Genomic DNA, 18,493 nt, shown 5'->3' on the forward strand with positions numbered 1-18,493 from the left:
CATATATGTTTATAATTGTTTTATCTTCTTAGCTTATCAACCCTTTTATCATATGTAATTTTCTTTGTCTCTTGTAATTGTTTTTGACTTAATGTCTATTTTGTCTGATACAGCCACTTCTGTTCTCTTTTCATTTGTATTTGTGTGGAATATCTTTTTCTGTAGTTTCATTTGCAACCTGTATGTGTCCTTATATTTGAAGTAAGTCTCCTTTAGAAAGAATATAGTTGGATTTTATTATTATTATTGTTTTACATTCCAAACTTTGCTAATCTGTGTCTTTTTACTGGGGATTTTAATCCATTTGCAGTAAGGAAGGACTATTTTTGTTTTTTAAATTTGTCTTCTGTATGTCTTATAGCATTTTTGTCCATTATTTCCCTTTGTATAAATATTCTATGAATTTTTTGTCAGTATGGAGATTATAGAAGATACCTTGCAGTTATAGTGACTCATTTTAAATTGATACTAATTTAACATCAATTTCATATAAATACTATTGTTCCCCACTTAGTTGTGTTTATTTTTTTATATTTATTTATTTAGTTAACTAGTTGGCTGCACTGGGTCTTAGTTGTGGCATGTGGAATCTAGTTCCCCCACCAGAGATTGAACCTGGGCCCCCTACATTGAGAGCATGGAGTCTTAGCTTCTGGACCACACCTTTTATGTTGTGTCCATTCACATAGAATTAAAAGTATTTTTTATACGTTTATTTTTTAAGAACCTGGGTCTCCTGTGTTGCAGACAGATTCTTTACTGTCTGAGCCACCAGGGCCCCTTTTAAATCCTGTAGAAATATTAAAAGTGGAATTAAAAACCAAAATTAGGGTGTTACTGATTTTTATATTTGTTCATGTATTTGCCTATTTGCCTTTCCTGGAAGACTTCCTGTTTTTCAGCAGCTTTGTGTTATCTAGTGTCCTTTCTTTCATTTCTACTTGAAGTACTCCCTTTAGCATTTCTTGTATGGTGGGTCTAGTGATAATAAACTCCCTTAGCTCTGTTTATCAAGGAATGTCTTAATTTTCCCTCCCTTAAAAACAAGGCTGTTTTGCCTGATACAGTTTCTTAGTTCACATTTTTTCTCCCCTTTCAGCATTTTCAATTTATATTTGTACTCTTTTGGCCTTCTAGGTTTCTGTTGACAAATTCACTGACACACTGATTGAGTCTCTTGCATGTGATAGGGTGCTTTTCCCTTGCTGCTTTCACAGTTCTCTTTGTCTTTCAGCAGTTTGATCATAATGTGTCTTGGTGTGGGTCTCTGTGTTTATCCTGCTTGTAATTTGTTGAACTACTTGGAGTTGTAGATCTATGTCTTTCCTCAGATTTGGGGATTTTTTGGCTTTTATTTCTTCAAGTAGTGTCTGTCCTTTATCTCTTCATCTTCTGGGACTCCTGTGTGTATACATTGGTCCATTTGATGGTACACTATAAGTTCTTCTCAGATTCCATAATTTCAGATAACCTATCATCAGGTTCTCTGATTTATTTTTCTACGTGTTAGAGTCTACTGTTAAGCCACTCTAGTGAGCTTTTCATTTCAGTTAATGTGTTTTTCTGCTCTAGAATTTATTTTTAAAATGTCTTCTTATAGTTGCCATTTTACAGTATCTATCTCTCTGTTTGATATTCTCATTTTGTTGTTGTATAATTTTTCTGATTACCTTTGTGAGTGAAAGTTGCTCAGTCCTGTCCAACTCTTTGCAACCTCAAGGACTGTATAGTACCTGGAATTCTCCAGGCCAGAATACTGGAGTGGGTAGCCTTTCCCTTCTCCAGGGGATCTTCCCAACTCAGGGATTAAACCCAGGTCTCCCGTATTGCAGGCAAATTCTTTACCAGCTGAGCCACAAGGGAAGCCCAAGAATATTGGAGTGGGTAGCCTATCCCTTCTCCAGCTGATCTTCCTGACCCAGGAATTGAACTGGGGTCTCCTGCATCGCAGGCAGATTCTTTACCAACTGAGCTATGAGGATTACCTTTAGGTTTTTTTTTAGTGTTTTTCTTTAGCTGTTTGAGCATATTTAAGACAATTTATGTTAAATTCTTTGTATAGTATGTCTTATACCTTTCTTTCTTTGGCAAGTCTGCCATTTTTTTTTTCTTTCCTTGAATGAGCCATGTTTTCCTGTTTTTTTTGTTGTTGTTGTTGTTTGCTTGTATTATTGACATACATCACTGTAGGCCCTGTTTTTTTGTATGCCTTATTTTTGTTATTGTTGAAAATGATGCATTTGGAAAAAACATAGTCAATCTCCCTTTCTTTTCAGAGTTGCTGCTTCCTAGGGAAGACCCTCATGTGTTGTGGGATCAACCATTAGTGAGGGCTTGACGAAATGGCAACCCATTCCAGTATTCTTGCCTGGAGAATTCCACGGACAAAGGAGCCTGGTGGGCTACAGTCCATGGGGTCGCAAGGAGTCGAACACGACTGGGCGACTAACACACAATGTCTTCTTAGGCCTTTTCTGGATGTGTGTCTTGCTGGCCGTGTGTTTGTGCTCTTTTGATGTCCCCTTATACATGGCTGCTTCTATGTGTCTTAATTCCCTAAGAGTCTCACATTGATTTTTTCTCTGGGCCTCACATAGTCTGTTGTATTCCTCTCTTTTCTAATCTCTTGCCACAGGCATCTGGGTCTTGTAGTTTCCCTGCAGCTTTTACTGTTCTTCCTGTTTCCTTGGGCTTGTCCTCATGTTAGCTTTGAGCCGTGTTGCTCTTTTGCTGTGTGAGCTCTGTTAGGTGACACTGAGACCAGTTCCTCAGGCAGCCCTGCAGATTGCTCTACTCCCTCTGGTTCAAGGGAAGGAACTGGGAATTGGGCTCCCATTTCTTCCAGGTCAGGACTGGGAATGGCTTGGCAAGGGAGAATTTAAAAAACCAGGAAATTCCTGCTGTTCTGAATGTGGTTTCTTGATTGGATATTTGCTTGGTTTTTGTAGACCCTTGTTTCCATAGTGCCTGTGAAGTTCATGTAGCCAGTATGAACTTGCTTTTTAAATGTTTCTGTGGCCAAACGAGGGCCTGGAGCCTCTTGGTCTGCTGTACTGCTCACATTGCTTCTCCAGATAATATTCATTTTTGCTCAGTTAATATATCAGTGATTTAACTCAAAGGACTAAAAGCATTTAAAGTTAGATTTACTCAACTATCAATACTTTGGGAAATGCAGTATGAAGTTGTCAGTTTTTTACACTGAAATTTCTCATACTGAAATCTTCATTCTATTGATTTAGCTGCAACATTTCTTTTTATTCAAGAAAAGGGAATTGTTCTTAGAAGTGGTATGAATTTCTATCTGATTTGGGGGACAAACATCATGGAATGGACATAAGTCAGGACTATTCTTTCACTGCTGTTGGATGCTATGATTTAGGACTTAAACATTTTTGTGTGTGATGGAAGATGAAGAGAATTTAGGGCAGTCCAAACTAATCTGTGGCTCCAGTAAATCAAGGTGCAGGCAGAACTGGGTGCTGACTTCATACTGTCTTGGAGGAAGGGGAATGTGGAAATAACCATAGAAGTCTCTGGTTGTGTGATTCAGATTCAGCTGGTGTTCTGAACTCAGAATCTGTTAATGGATTTAATGGATCTAAAGCAGACTTTCTTGTAAAATAGATTCCTTAGTTCTTTTGTGGAGGGTTTGCTAAAGTCTTCCTCAGTATGCATCTTGTCAGTGTTGAGAGATAGGGAAACATCATGTGGTTAGAGAATGATCATTTAAAATTAAAAATAAGTTCTCTTCTAATGAAAAAAAATAGCCTTTTTATTGTAAAATAAACAGGTAGACATGTAAAACAAGCAAATAATTAAGTAAAATGTTGTCTGGTGAATATGCCTGTGACCATCTCTGAAGTCAGTTGTAGAGCTTCGCCCTCTCCCCAAGAGTTCCCATCACATCCCATTCCTCCCTTTTTCCTTCAAAAAGCAGCCGCTAGTGACTTTAGTAAGTTTAATCTTTCCTGATTAAAAAAAGCCTCCGATGTCTTTTAAATTTCTTTTAGTATATAGGTCCTCTATCCTTTTGTTTTCCTTCAAGATTATTTGTTAAAACTCTGGGGCTTGTTCACCCACAGTCTCCTTCACTCAGAGCTGTGCCCTGCACATGTTTGTCCTTCCTGTAATTCCTGTAAGTTGTAGCTGTGTCCAGAAGTTTGATCAGAATTTGCTGTCTTTGGCAAGGTTAGAAGCTATGCTGTGATAGGATCTCATTGCAGCCATGTTGAATGAAGCATATATTTTTATTTATGAGGGAAGATTTGTTATAGGATTCTTTAAGACAGCAGGAATTTCTATACAGGCATACCTTGGAGATATTGCAAGTTTGGTTCTAGGCCACCACAATAAAGCAAATATCATAATAAAGCAAGTTGCATGAATATTTTGGTTTCACATATAAAAGTTATATTTATACTAGACTGTAGTCTATTAGTATGCAATAGCATTATGTCTAAAGGAAAAAGTTATATAACTTAATTTAAAAACACTTTATTCCTAAAAAGTGCTAACCATTATCTGAGCCTTCAAATGAGTCCCAATTTTTTTGCTGGTGGAGGGTCTTATCTCAGTGTTGCTGGATGCCGACTGATCAGGGCAGTGGTGGTTGGAGAGTTGGGTGACTCCGGTAGATTCTTAAAACAAGACAGTGAGGTTTGTTGCATTGATTGACTCTTCTTTCAGGAATTACTTTTCTGTAGCATGCAGTGCTGTTTGACAGTATTTTCAGTTCAGTTCAGTCGCTCAGTCGTGTCTGACTCTTTGTGACCGCGTGCAGAGGAACCAGAGATCAAATTGCCAACATCCGCTGGATCATCAAAAAAGCAGGAGAGTTCCAGAAAACATCTATTTCTGCTTTATTGACTATGCCAAAGCCTTTGACTGTGTGGATCACAATAAACTGTGGAAATTTCTGAAAGAGATGGAAATACAGACCACCTGACCTGCCTCTTGAGAAATCTGTATGCAGGTCAGGAAGCAACAGTTAGAACTGGACATGGAATAACAGACAGGTTCCAAATAGGAAGAGGAGTACGTCAAGGCTATATATTGTCACCCTGCTTATTTAACTTATATGCAGAGTACATCATGGGAAACACTGGGCTGGAGGAAGCAGAAGCTGGAATCCAGATTGCCAGGAGAAATATCAATAACCTCAGATATGCAGATGACAGTGTTTTACCCACAGTCAAATTTCTTTCAAAATTAGAGTCAGTTTTCTCAAACCCTGCTGCTCCTGTATCAACTGAGCTTATGGAATATTCTAAATGCTTTGTTGTCATGTCAACAGTCTTCATAGCATCTTCACCAGGAGTAGAGTCTATTTTAAGAAACCACTTTCTTTGCTTATCCATAAGAAGGAACTCCTCATCTGTTCAAGTTTTATCATGAGATTGAAGCAATTCAGTCACATTTGTCAGGCTACCCTTCTACTATTTTGCTCTTTCTGCCACATCTGTAGTTACTTCCTCCACCAAAGTTTTGAACCCCTCAAAGTAGTCTGCCAGGGCTGGAATCCACTTCTTCAAAACTCCTGTTACTGTTGGTATTTGGACCTCTTCCCATGAGTAATGTGTGTTCCTAATGGCTTCTAGAAGGATGGATCCTTTCCGGAAGACTTTCAGTTGACTGTGATCAGATCCATCAGAGGAGTTACTGTCAATGGCAGTATTGGCTTATGAAATGTGTTTCTTGAATAATGAGACTTGAAAGTGGATATGATTGCTTGACCCATAGGCTGCAGAGTGCATGTTGTGTGTAGGCTTGGAGACATGAATCCCATTGTCCATCACCCCCAGAGCTCTCAGGTGACCAGGTTCATTTTTGATGAGCAGTCGTATTTTGAAAGGAACCTTTTTTTCAACAGAGGGCTTAAAACATTAGGTAAATCATGTTGTAAACAGATTGGCTGTCATCCTGACTGGCAGATTTAGCATTCTTCTTAGGGGCCTAGGATTTTCAGATGGCGTATAAATACTAGCTTCACCTTAGTCACCAGCTGCATTGCCTGCTAATGAGAGGGTCAACCTGCCGTTTGAAGCTAGTGACTTTTCCTCTCTCTAGCTGTGAAAGACCTATCTTCTTCCAGTAGAGGCCTGATTCATCTGCACTGAAAATCTATTGTTTAATGTAGCATCTTCATTAATGATCTGAGCTGGATCTTCTGAATAACCTATGATGGCTTCTCCAACAGCACTTACTGCTTCTCCTTGCACTTGTATGTCATGGAGACAGTTTCTTTCCTTCCACCTCAAGGAGCAGCCTCCACTAACTTCACATTTATCTTCTGCAGCGTGCTCACCTATCAGCCTTCACAGAATTGAAGCGAGTGAGGATCTTACTCTGGATTATGTTTGGCTGAAGGAAGTAATATGGCTGGTTTGGTCTTTTATCCAGACCTCTAACACTTGCTGTGTATCAGCAGTAAGGCTGTTTTGCTTCCTTATCATTCCTGTGTTCTCTGGAGCAGCACTTTCAATTTCCTTCAAGAGCTTTACTTTCGCATTCACAACATGGCTGGCTGTGTGGTGCAGGAGGCCAGCTTTCGGGCTGTCTTGGCTCTCTCACTAAGCTTAATCATGTCGAGCTTTTGATTTAAAGTGAGAGAAGTGTGACTCTTCCTTTTACTTGAATGTTTCATGGCCATTGCAGGCTTTCTCATCAACCTAATTCTAATCCTGTTGTGTCTCAGGAATTAGACCGGACTGAGGAGGGGGATGGGGAAGCAGTCAGAACACATCCAGCATTTACCAGTTAAGCCTGGCATCTTACATGGCTATGGTTCATGGCACCCCAAAATAATTGTAATAATAATATCAAAGGTCACAGAAACAAACATAATAGCGATGAGAAAATTGAAATGTTTCAAGAATCATCAAAATGTAACACAGAGACATGAAGTAAGCAGATGCTGTTGGAAAAATGGTGCTGATAGACTTACCTGCCACAAACCTTCGATTTATTTAAAAAATAAATACAGTATCTGCAAAAGCTCAGTACAGCATCATACCATAAAACGAGATATGCCTGTGTTATGCCTAAAAGGGTGTTGGATTTAGCCCATTTTGTATTCCGTTCTTTGTCCAGCTCGGTATGACTTGTGATAACTGAGCCGTAATTTCTACTTACTGGGGAGGATGAGTTGAAATGGATGATAGCTTGGAACATTTCCTGTTCCCAAACCCCACGTTAGTTCATCAGGCAGTTCCTCATCCATGGGCGTGTTGTTGAGCCCAAGGTGTTTCCATGAGCAGGAGCCTTGCCATTGTCCTCTCTGCTGCAGGTGTGTGGGGTCACTGTCAAAGGCGGTGGTTTTTCTGTTTAGCCACATTTTTACCTGCCTTTTGAGAAGCATGGAGAATTTTGCTTTTGCTCTGTCTTGCTGAACACTATTAAACTCAGAGGGAAAAGGCAAATAAAATGGTATTGTCCTTGGAAACGTTAGAATTTGTAAAGGAGACGTGATGAATGATGGAGCACGGGACACAGCAGACCGTCGAAAGGTTGTCAGTAGCGGCCGCTCAGGGCTGGGGTCCGGGTGCCGGGAAGCACTAGGTCACTGGGTTTCTGAGGCTGTGGAACCAGATCTGGATAGATCCAGCAGCCTGCCCACCCTCCCCATCCCTGAAGCTGTGGGAAGAGGCTGAGTGAGACACTCTTCTAGGCCTGTGGTGCTAAGTCGGGGCTCGGAGGCCGCTGTCATCTGTGTGAAGTGAAGTCCTTGTGACACGTCATGCTTGGCCCTGTGGTTTGTACTGTGAGGACAGCGTGGGGCGTGGGGACAGAACTTCAGGCCCCGTGGAGCCACCTGCCATCCAGCCTTTCACAGGAAGAATTGCTTCTTCATGTCGACCCGGAGTGGACTCCCGGACACAGTGGACAACCCCCTGTGGACCCTCCAGCCAGGACCGCAGACTCTGGGCTCTTGTTGCTACTTGTGTGCCGAAATCACAGAGCGAGTTTCTTTCCCTTTTTTGTGTTTAGAATTAGAAGATTATCTTTCAAATAAGCTACAGCATAATTCAGTGATTTATAGTTGGATTCTTTGTTCATATTTTAATTTTCAAAGATTGATATATGTTAGGCTTTTTGAAGAGAGATGTAAAGTATATATAATGAAAGACTGAAATAGCTCCCTTTTTATACATAAGCAAAATGGAGGTTTCTTAAAATAGAAAATCAGTAACTTGCTTTTGAGTAACACACTGGCATTTTACGTGTTTTAAACTATTATTGAAATAAATAGCTTTTAGCTGAAATGTGAAGGCTGTCTTATTTACTCCGTTTTTTAAATTTTTTAATTTTTAAGAACAGGGATTTTAAGGCTAGCTGAGCTACTTCCATACAATAATTATAGAGTTTTTCAAAATTTTTACATCTTTTACAATGATACATGAACAGTTCCATTCTTCTTTGCTAATACATCTGTATTAATAAATATTCTAACTTTTTAAACATTTCCACCACTAGATCAATGCTCAACTATGCAGAATTTACTTTTATTTTTCTTAGAGTAATCAGAATTGGAAGAGGCTGTCACGTTTTCCCTGATGATTATATGTAGAATCTGATTATCCGTTAACAGTATCCAGACAGGACTGTCTCCACAGGCTGAGGAAACAGGCCGAGGGAGGGTAGTGTGAACCACGAGCCCACCCTCTGCAGGCGTGGCCCTGGAGCCTCTGTGACCCAACCTGCAGTGGACTGCTGGCTAAAGACGGAGCAGGCTGCCCCGCGGGAATGGTTAGAGTCTCTGTCTGGGTCTCTGGGAAGGTTCTAGGGCCAAACTCATTGGAGTCTAGATCTTACTATTCATATGTGGTCCAGGGACCATCAGCAACAGTACCGTCTGGGAGCTGGTTAGAAATGCAAGGTCTCAGGCCTCCCAGACCTGCTGGTCTAAAACCTGTGTCCCACTAGGCTCCTCAGGGTGCACAAGCACCTTCAGCTTCAGGGAGCTCAGGTCCAGGCCATTGGTTTCCCAGATGGCTGAGCATCACAGTCATCTGTGGAGCTCGTTAAAACCGTAAGATCCTGACCCAGTTTCCTGACAGACTGACGACTAGATTTGGGGTTACCTGGCCAGATGTGTAACTGCTGGTCTGAAGTGGGTCACCCCTGGCTTGTGGGGGCCTTTTAGAGAGAGGGGATGTCACCTGCCGAATATGTTGAGAGGGCCTATGTCTAGCCTTCTGTGAGTATCCTTGTCTCTGGGCCTCCATCCCTTAGTGGACGTGGCACTCCTGAAGAGGCCTGCAGACCACTGGCCCAGGGTGCCAGCCTGTCTGCAGCTCCAGCTGATGGAGACGCACATCTCAGGCGGTCCCGCTGCCCAGCCTCCATCCCTTCTCTTCCAGTTCCCATGGAAACAGATTGCAGGGAAACTGGGCACGGTACTGTCTTTACTCTGTTCTGGGATCTGAGGTCTCTGTGTTACCATGGGAACCGGGAGGGAACCGGATGGTAGTGGAGCAGCTAGACTGCTTTCCAGTCTCAGTGGCACCCCCATCCTCACACCCAACCCTCTTCTGCCCAGTGTACCTCTGAGCTCAGGATGCAAGCTGCTGAGTGTGGCTGGGACTCGCCCTGGAGACAGTGTGTGTTGCAGGGAAAAAGTGGAGCTCCTAGAGCACCCTTGAAGGTGCCAGTCACTGCCTTTTCCCCCAGGCCGCCATTTCTGGGTATTGGTTTAAGTTATTGAGATGTCACCCTTTTTTATTGTTTCTTTTATGATTTTGTTGAATGTAATAACATTTTTATTCAAAGGAGGTAAAGATATGAATCATTTTAATAGGAGTGATTCTCTGATGTAGGGATTACCTACGGCTGGTGGGTGAGCCTGGCTCATGTGTTGGGAAGGACAAGGGCCTTGTGGGGTGAACAGCAGGGCCGGGGGTGGGGGTGCCAAGTCAGGTGGACATTTGGCCTGTGGTAAGGAAAAAGAAGTGTACCTGATGGTGACCCATTTAAGTAATTGTTTGAAGATGAGAATATTAAATTCCAGTCTAGGAGGCCCTGGATTGGAACTGAGTGATGTTCAGTGAACCCCACCCACTCACAGCCCAGTCGACTTAGCACACCACCCTCATGCACCCAAGCATCTGACAACCAGGCAGTGTTGTCTGTGCCCTTCTTCCCTACTCCCCATTCCTGCCTTGGCTGTGTTTTGAGGGCCTCCTGGGTGTTCTGAGGGTACGTGCATGCCATCATATATTTTCTCAGCACTGCTGCCTTATGGTTACATTAACGTCCCCCTTAATAGATGAGGAAACTGAGGCTCAGAGAGGTTGTGTGGCCTGTCCGGGTGGAGTGGTGGATGTTTAGCAGAATGCTTATTCTGAGCCCTGTCTGTTTGACCCCAGAGCCATGCTTGCTCCTCTGAACACAGCACCTCCATGCGTGAGTTGGCTGTGTCAAAGCCAAAGCCGGGTTTGAGCCCCACCTTCATTCTCTGTCGTGGCCTCTGACCCCGATCCAAATGAACAGGCAGCTCCTTGCTCTTTGACATTAGTCTTGCATATTTACTTACAGTTATTTTTGTATTTCCAATGTGTTTATCAGTATATTCAATTTTTCAGTCAAAACAGACAAAATTTAGTTTTAATGATTTCATGCTTCCTCTTGGGATATTTGGGGGAACACCAGCCTAGAAGCTGTTTGGGTAAAAAGCAGTAGAGCTTGCCCTCCTATGAGGAAGGTGATCACATCGCCTCCTTCTCGCTGCCAGAGCACGCGGAGTGGGTGGGGGGATGACGATGCTGCTGTGACCCTCCTGTCTCCTCAGGAGGGCTCCCATCTGGAGGAAGAGGCTCTGCAGAAGAAGGGAATAGAAAAGGGCTGGTTTTAGAGGGGAAGAAGACATTTTTTTCAGTGTGGAGAAGGTTGCCCGTCAGGCTGTCCAGTGCAGGGGGAGGCCCTCAGTCCTGGGGCCGCCAGACCCTGGCCTGCTGTGGCGGGTGGTGGGAGCAGGGGCAGTGACGCCAGGCTCCAGACTCGGTGCTTACAGTTTCCTCCTGCTGCCAGACCCTGTAGTTTTCTTGGTTGGATTCCTAGAGTTCTCTTGTCCAGATCTGACTATGGCCGCATGAGACAGGCAGCCTCAGTGCCGTGAGCACCGAAGTGGGCTGAGTGCACTGTTGAGGACGCAGTGGTTTCTGTAGTGTGGTGCGTGCTCTGAAGCCGTGGAAACTCAGCAACAGTAGGCACACCGGCCCAGCCGCTGCAGGGCAGCACCGCCCACCTCTGGGTGGTGGGAAGGTTGGTCCTGTGTTACAGGAGGTCTGTCTCCTCTGCTGGGGACGCTTGATGGGATTCATTGTACCTGCAGTGGTGCTTCCCTCATGGATAACACTCGTTTGCTTCTGGTGTGATGAGCACACACTGGCCTTTGTTACCGAGACAAGGGAAACTGGGTCTGATGAGCCTTGTTTGCTTGGCCAGAGGCCTCTAGGCGCACGGCGATGGGTTGTGTAGTCCCATTAGTCGACCACGCTGCCTTTCCCCTGAATTCTCTGCCCCTTCAGCAGCTGTTCTTCAGGACAGGTGCACTGTTCCATCCAGCCTTCCAGGGAGCCAGGAAACTCTCTCACTGTTTCCATAATGGCTGACTCTGCCTTTTAAAGGCAAGTTTCCTCTTTGTCATTAAAAAAAAAAAATTTCTTTGGCTGTCCGGGTCTTAGTTGTGGCATGTGGGATCTTCGTTCTTTGTTGTGGCATGCAAGATCTTTTAGTTGCAGCCTGTGGGATCTGGTTCCCTGACCAGGGATTGAACCTGGGCCCCCTGCGTCGGGAGCATGGAGTCTAAGGCACTGGGAAGTCCTGTACTGTTTCTTTAGCATTGACTGGTGGTGTGTTTTATACGTGGCTTCTTATTAAATGAGCAGCATTTCTCTGAGGGTGGTGCCATCTACTTGACAGATGAGGAAGCTGAGGCTCAGGGTTAAGTAACAGCAGAGCTGCAGGAGCCCTAGACCGGGGTAAATCCCGGGCTGTCTGCCTCAGAGCCTGGCCTTTTGCCCTCTGGCCTGTCTGTACGGACAGCTCTCCTTCCAGTGTGTTTTGAGTGGAGGAGGGTTGGCCCTGCCTGTGCTCCAGATGTCCAGACTGACCCTCCACAGGGAGCACCCTCTTGGTGTGCATATCTCATGGCCAGAGCCTCCTTGGGTCCTAGGCTCTTGGCGCTTTGTGCAGCTGAGGCAAGGCAGAGGGTGACAAGTGGGTGACTGACCGAAGCCCCAATGTGATCAGTGCAGTAGAACCAGCATTTATTGGGTACCTGCTGTATGCTTGTCCACATAGTCAGTGTTGTGACTGCAAGATTAGCAAGAAAATTTTCCATCAGGAACACCTCCACAGAGATAGGTGCAAGTGCCATGGGGACAGAAACTGGCTTTCTTTTGCTCACTGCTGTCTCCCCTGCACCTAAAACAGTGCCGTGCAAGTCAGGACCCTACAAGTTACTGAACGAGAAGATGCAGCTTGTGAGGTGTTCTGTAGGCCAGAGTGTGAGGAGGTCATGGGGGAGGCACGGGCGTGCACGTGTTGGCCCAGTGGCTGTGACGGGTGACAGGGCTGTGGGAGTGCATGTGGGGAGTGGGTTCCGTGGCCCATTGTTCTCTTCTGCTCCCAGCCACCTTCCCTTGCTTCTCATAATCGTTACTCCTGTGGGGCCCCCCTTTTCATGGCCTACCATGCCCATTGTAAGCTGATTTTATCTGTGGAAAAGTGGGGTGAGGGAGAGTGCTAGCTGAGGAGCTGCCCCCTCACTCCAGGCTGGGAGAGGTGACTTTGGCTGGCATCTACTCTTGAGGTGGCCTGACACACTCAGCCTAAATCAGGGGCCCTTCGGTCAGAGTATGTGCGCCCAAGAACTCTGGCTCTGCACCAAGGCCTTGGCCCTTCTGCACCTTCACCTTTGGGCATGTTGGTGTCATGGGCATGGCCTGAGCTGGGCCTGGGACAGTGGGGATTGTCTCAGGATCCCTTGAGCCCACAGGCGGGAAGTTCATGTGTGCACTGTGCCCCTCCTCAACCTCTTCCTTTGGCTGGTTTGTGTCTGTGGGAGAACCTGGAGCTCAAGTCGAGACTGACACCCAGTTCTGGTCTGGCTTTGTCCTCATCCCGCATCCCCTGAGTGTGTGCTCTCCTCCTGGGCTTCCTTGTCCTCCTCCCTGAAATGAAGGGAAGACGGAAACACTATGGGCACCTCCCCCATCCCCCCCACCCCTGCTCTAAGATGATATGAGCAGGTGGTGATATCTGTGCTGACTTATTAGGGACAGTTTTCCTGCTTAAGTATGTGGGAAGTGTTCTCCAGCTTGGTTTGTGTAGAGCTCAGATTGTAGGTCCTTTCAGTTAAGTCGCTCAGCCATGTCTGACTCTTTGTGACCTCATGAACTGCAGCACGCCAGGCCCCCCTGTCCATCACCAACTGCTGGAGTCTACCCAAACCCATGTCCATTGAGTTGGTGATGCCATCCAACCATCTCATCCTCTGTTGTCCCCTTCTCCTGCCCTCAATCTTTCCCAGCATCAGGGTCTTTTCCAATGAGTCAGGTCTTCGCATCAGGTGGCCAAAGTATTGGAGTTTCAGTTTCAACATCAGTCCTTCCAATGAACACCCACTGATCTCCTTTAGGATGGGCTGGTTGGATCGCCATGCAGTCGAAGGGACTCTCAAGAGTCTTCTCCAACACCATAGTTCAAAAGCATCAATTCTTTGGTGCTCAGCTTTCCTTGTAGTCCAACTCTCACATCCATGCATGACCACTGGAAACACCATAGCCTTGACTAGACGGACCTTTGTTGGCAAAGTAATATCTCTGGTTTTTAATATGCTGTCTAGGTTGGTCATAACTTTCCTTCCAAGGAGTAAGCATCTTTTAATTTCATGGCTGCAGTCACCATCTGCAGTGATTTTGGAGTCCAAAAAAATAAAGTCAGCCACAGTTTCCACTGTTTCCCCATCTATTTGCCATGAAGTGATGGGACCAGATGCTATGATCATTTTCTGAATGTTGAGCTTTAAGCCAACTTTTTCACTCTCCTCTTTCACTTTCATCAAGAGGCTCTTTAGTTCTTCTTCACTTTCTGCCATAAGGGTAGTATCATCTGCATATCTGATGTTATTGACATTTCTCCTGGCAACCTTGATTCCAGCTTGTGCTTCCTCCAGCCCAGCGTTTCTGATGATGTACTATGCATATAAATTAATAAGCAAGGTAACAATGTACAGCCTTGACGTACTCCTTTTCCTATTTGGAACCAGTCTGTTGTTCCATGTCCAGTTCTAACTGTTGCTTCCTGACCTGCATACAGATTTCTCAAGAGGCAGGTCAGGTGATCTGGTATTCCCATCTCTTTCAGAATTTTCCACAGTTTCTTGTGATCCACACAGTCAAAGGCTTTGGCATAGTCAGTCAAGCAGAAATAGATGTTTTTCTGGAACTCTCTTGCTTTTTTGATGATCCAGCGGATATTGGCAATTAGATCTCTGGTTCCTCTGCCTTTTCTAAAACCAGCTTGAACACCTGAAAGTTCATGGTTCACGTATTGCTGAAGCCTGGCTTGGAGAATTTTGAGCATTACTAGCGTGTGAGATGAGTGCAGTTGTGCAGTAGTTTGAGCATTCTTTGGCATTGTCTTTCTATGGGATTGGAATGAAAACTGACCTTTTCCAGTCCTGTGGCCACTGCTGAGTTTTCCAAATTAGCTGACATATTGAGTGCAGCACTTTCACAGCATCATCTTTCAGGATTTGAACTAGCTCCACTGGAATTCCATCACCTCCACTAGCTTTGTTCATAGTGATGCTTCCTAAGGCCCACCTGACTTTACATTCCAGGATGTCTAGCTCTAGGTGAGTGTGAGTGATCACACCGTCTTGATTATCTGGGTCGTGAAGATCTTTTTTGTACAGTTCTTCTGTGTATTCTTGCCACCTCTTCTTAATATCTTCTGCTTCTGTTAGGTCCATACCATTTCTGTCCTTTATCAAACCCATCTTTGCATGACATGTTCCCTTGGTATCTCTAATTTTCTTGAAGAGATCTTTAGTCTTTCCCATTCTATTGTTTTCCTCTATTTCTTTGCATTGCACTGAGGAAGGCTTTCTTATTTCTTCTTGCTATTCTTTGGAACTCTGCATTCAAATGGGTATATCTTTCCTTTTCTCTTTTGCTTTTCACTTCTCTTCTTTTCACAGCTATTTGTAAGACCTCCTCAGACAGCCATTTTGCTTTTTTGCATTTCTTTTTCTTGGGGATGGTCTTGATTCCTGTCTCCTGTATAATATAACGAACCTCTGTCCATAGTTCAGCAGGCACTCTGTGTCTATCAGATCTAGTCCCTTTAATCTATTTCTCACTTCCACTGTATAGTCATAAGGGATTTGCTTTAGGTCATACCTGAATGGTCTAGTGGTTTTCCCCACTTTCTTCAATTTAAGTCTGAATTTGGCAATAAGGAGGTCCTTTAGGTTTTATCAAGTGTTTGGATTTGCTGAGGTAACATTTTAAAGGATGGTCTAATGGAATTGTCTCCTTCCCTGTTTGCATCTTGTGTGCATATTTGAAGCGTGTTTTACCTCTGACTACCTGGAGCCCATCGAGCTGTCCAGAGGTCGATGGCTTTGAGGTTGTATTATAACAGTTGCAGATTATTGTACACTCAAATTCCAGAGATGAAGAACAGTGAGAAAGATCTGTACTGTCATGCAGACAGCCCTTTGTCTCAGACTTGGTTTCTATGCAGATTTTCTGGGCCCGTTTGCTGTGTCCTTTTTGTGCATATCTGTCCTGTCTCCCTTGACCAGAGACATGGCCGCAACTCTTTGCAACTGTACAGGCCATGGAATTCTCCAGGCCAGAATACTGGAGTGGGTAGCCTTTCCCTTCTCCAGGGCATCTTCCCAACCCAGGGATCGAACCCAGGTCTCCCGCATTGCAGGCGGATTCTTTATCAGCCGAGCCACAAGGGAAGCCCAACCAGTTGGTAGTAGAGGTTTTTTCCCTCTGGTAAGCAGTGTGGTGCACTGCTACAGTGCTTTGATTTGTCGAGGGTGGGACCATCCCTTCACCCCTCGGTGCTCCTTACTCTGAGGGTCAAGCAGTGTGGGGCCTCAGGCGGGGCCTCTTCGACCCAGAGCCTGGGGCTGGTCTGTCTGGCCGTCACCCAGGTAACCGGCACGCCAAAGAGGCCCGCAGTCCATGGTGTGTGGAAAGCAGAAACGAAACTGAGGTGCTGATCCCTGATGCACTGCACTTGCACTCATGTTGCTAGGTTTTTAGAAAAGGAGGTTTGGCTTCTCTGTTGACTTTGGCCTCTGTGCCCAGTGTGTGACCTTGTGTTGCCTAAACCTTGTGTCTCTGCAGTTGAGCTTTCATGATAGGGTTTGTCTGTGGAATGCGGTTCTTTTCTCTCCCCAGTGATTCTAGGGACACTGTGTTTCGTATGAATTTCTGTAAACAAGTGGTAAACATATTCTGCAGCTTACTTAGTTAGGTTTTGTGGGTGTTCACGTTTTAAAAAATGTCTCTTCCTGTGGGAGTGTTTTTCCATCTCGCGTGCTCTATTTCCTTAGTAACTGTTGCTCTGTTATGGGAGCGACTTAACCATATATTTCAAGTGCAGTGTTGAATTGATTTATTTCCTGGTTAGTCCTGCCCATGTTCTTGGTATAAACAGCACATGTGTGTGTGAGTGTGTCTATGACAGGGTGATGGTAGTGTGCTTGTATAGAGGGGGCTCTTGAATGAGTCCATGTTACTCTGTGACCTTGCATCCTAGGTAAGTTGCCTCTTTCTCTCTTTATGCTTCCTCTTCCCTCCAGGTTTTCCTGATTTGAGTGTTACCAGGGTGTTGGAGATGACCTGAGACTCAGAAGTAGTGTGGGAAAAACAGTGGTTGGAAGGGTCAGAGACCAGGTGCTGATCCCAACTCCTGAGCACTCATTTCAGGGCAGAGTCTGTGACCTCTGTGGGCTTAGAGTCATCCCCGTGGTTTGAGAAGGTTCAGAGCAGTGAGCTCCATGGGCCTGTGTGGGGGCTTTGCTGTGTGGTGACCGTGGAATGGTCACACAGGCCCTGCCCCTTCAGAGATCAGAGCCAGAGGAGAACAGCCTCTCAGCCCGGATGCCGTCTGTCAGCTCCCCTCGGGGCAGCAGGCTGGTTTGTAGGGTCAGCCGAGGCTCTCTACTCCTCCTCCCGGCACCAGGAGCCTTGATCCACTCACCCGTCCAGTAGACCAGCGGCCTCAGCCCACTCCTCCATCGTCCAATAGGCTCATCCTACTGATGCCTGCCAGGCAGCACCTTAGGTGCCCAAGGGAAAAATCCCTGTGGGGCTTGCTGCCCCAGGAGAGATGGCTGAGCTCTCAGCACCCTGCAGGCAGCCCCAGCTCTTCTAGGGCCCCGAGCCAGATCACCTGGCTCTGTCTGCTTTTAGCCCCAGGGGTGGGCGAGGGGCCACCTCTGAGACCAGAAGGTAAGTAGGGCTTGTAATGGTGGGAGGCAGGCAGGACTGAGATGTGTTCGGCTTCTGCAGCTTTTTCCTGATTTTTGAATGGTTCCTAAATTGTGAAAATGGACATGTGGCGCCTCTGCTGACTCCGGGTCCCAGTCACCCCCGCCTTGTTTCTCAGCCCAGTGGAGACCCACCCTTCTTTCTGTGTGTTTTTAGAAAGGGCATCTTTTCTGTGTTGTTAGTGGTTAGGAAGAAAACTGTTATGGCACTTAACAGTTTCATTTTCACTTGAAAATGCTTATAAGGAGACTTCAAATGTATGTAGGAATATGCTTGTCATCAGTCAGTCAAGACAGTTGAAATAAATGCTCTCCCTTCAGCCTGTGTTGGGAATCACACATGTCATTCCCTAAACATCCAGGCCAAGACCATCTATGCCCAAGACCTCAGGGAGTTGTTACACACCTGTCTCCATCTCTCCTTTTTGAAGAAGCAAAGTTAAGCATTAGTGACTGTGACAGACAGGAAGAGAACAGAAAGGAAGAGTGTGTTGTTTCTTCTGTTTTTTTTTTTTTTTTTAAATTGAGGTAGCATGCCTTTTGCAACAAAACAAGATAATTAAACAAAACTCCTCAATAAAACAGCAAAAGCCTTACTGCACTTGTGTTTCTCTTTGAGATCAAGGAAAGAAGAAATACAGTCTGGTATTCCTGTGTTTTGAAAGCATCTTAGACTGGAGTAAAGGTTATCAGGGTTGTGGGGCAGGTGGACTTTTCTGTTTATCTGGCAGTTCTGTTCCCTGAGGTGGATGGCTCCAGGGCACATGGCACTTTAGACGCTGGTGTTGGCCTTCGGGATGCTGATAACTGTGGGTATTGATCATTCGATATGGAATGTTTAAATTCAGAGAAAGAACATTTTCTCACATTTTTCAAGCACTTCAGACCCACCAATTACATAAATGATTTTGAATTAAATTTTTTACCTATTCATTAAATTTGAGGACTCCTACTGGGCTGCACTTCATT

General features: G+C 45.0%; 1 protein-coding gene across 1 annotated transcript in view; it reads left to right on the forward strand.

The window, feature by feature from the left end:
• LDLRAD4 (low density lipoprotein receptor class A domain containing 4) overlaps positions 1–18,493 on the forward strand; it is a 160,105-nt gene that overhangs the window by 81,343 nt on the left and 60,269 nt on the right.

The sequence above is a fragment of the Ovis aries genome, chromosome 23 (genome assembly GCF_016772045.2).
Source record: "Ovis aries strain OAR_USU_Benz2616 breed Rambouillet chromosome 23, ARS-UI_Ramb_v3.0, whole genome shotgun sequence".
NCBI lineage: Eukaryota > Metazoa > Chordata > Mammalia > Artiodactyla > Bovidae > Ovis > Ovis aries.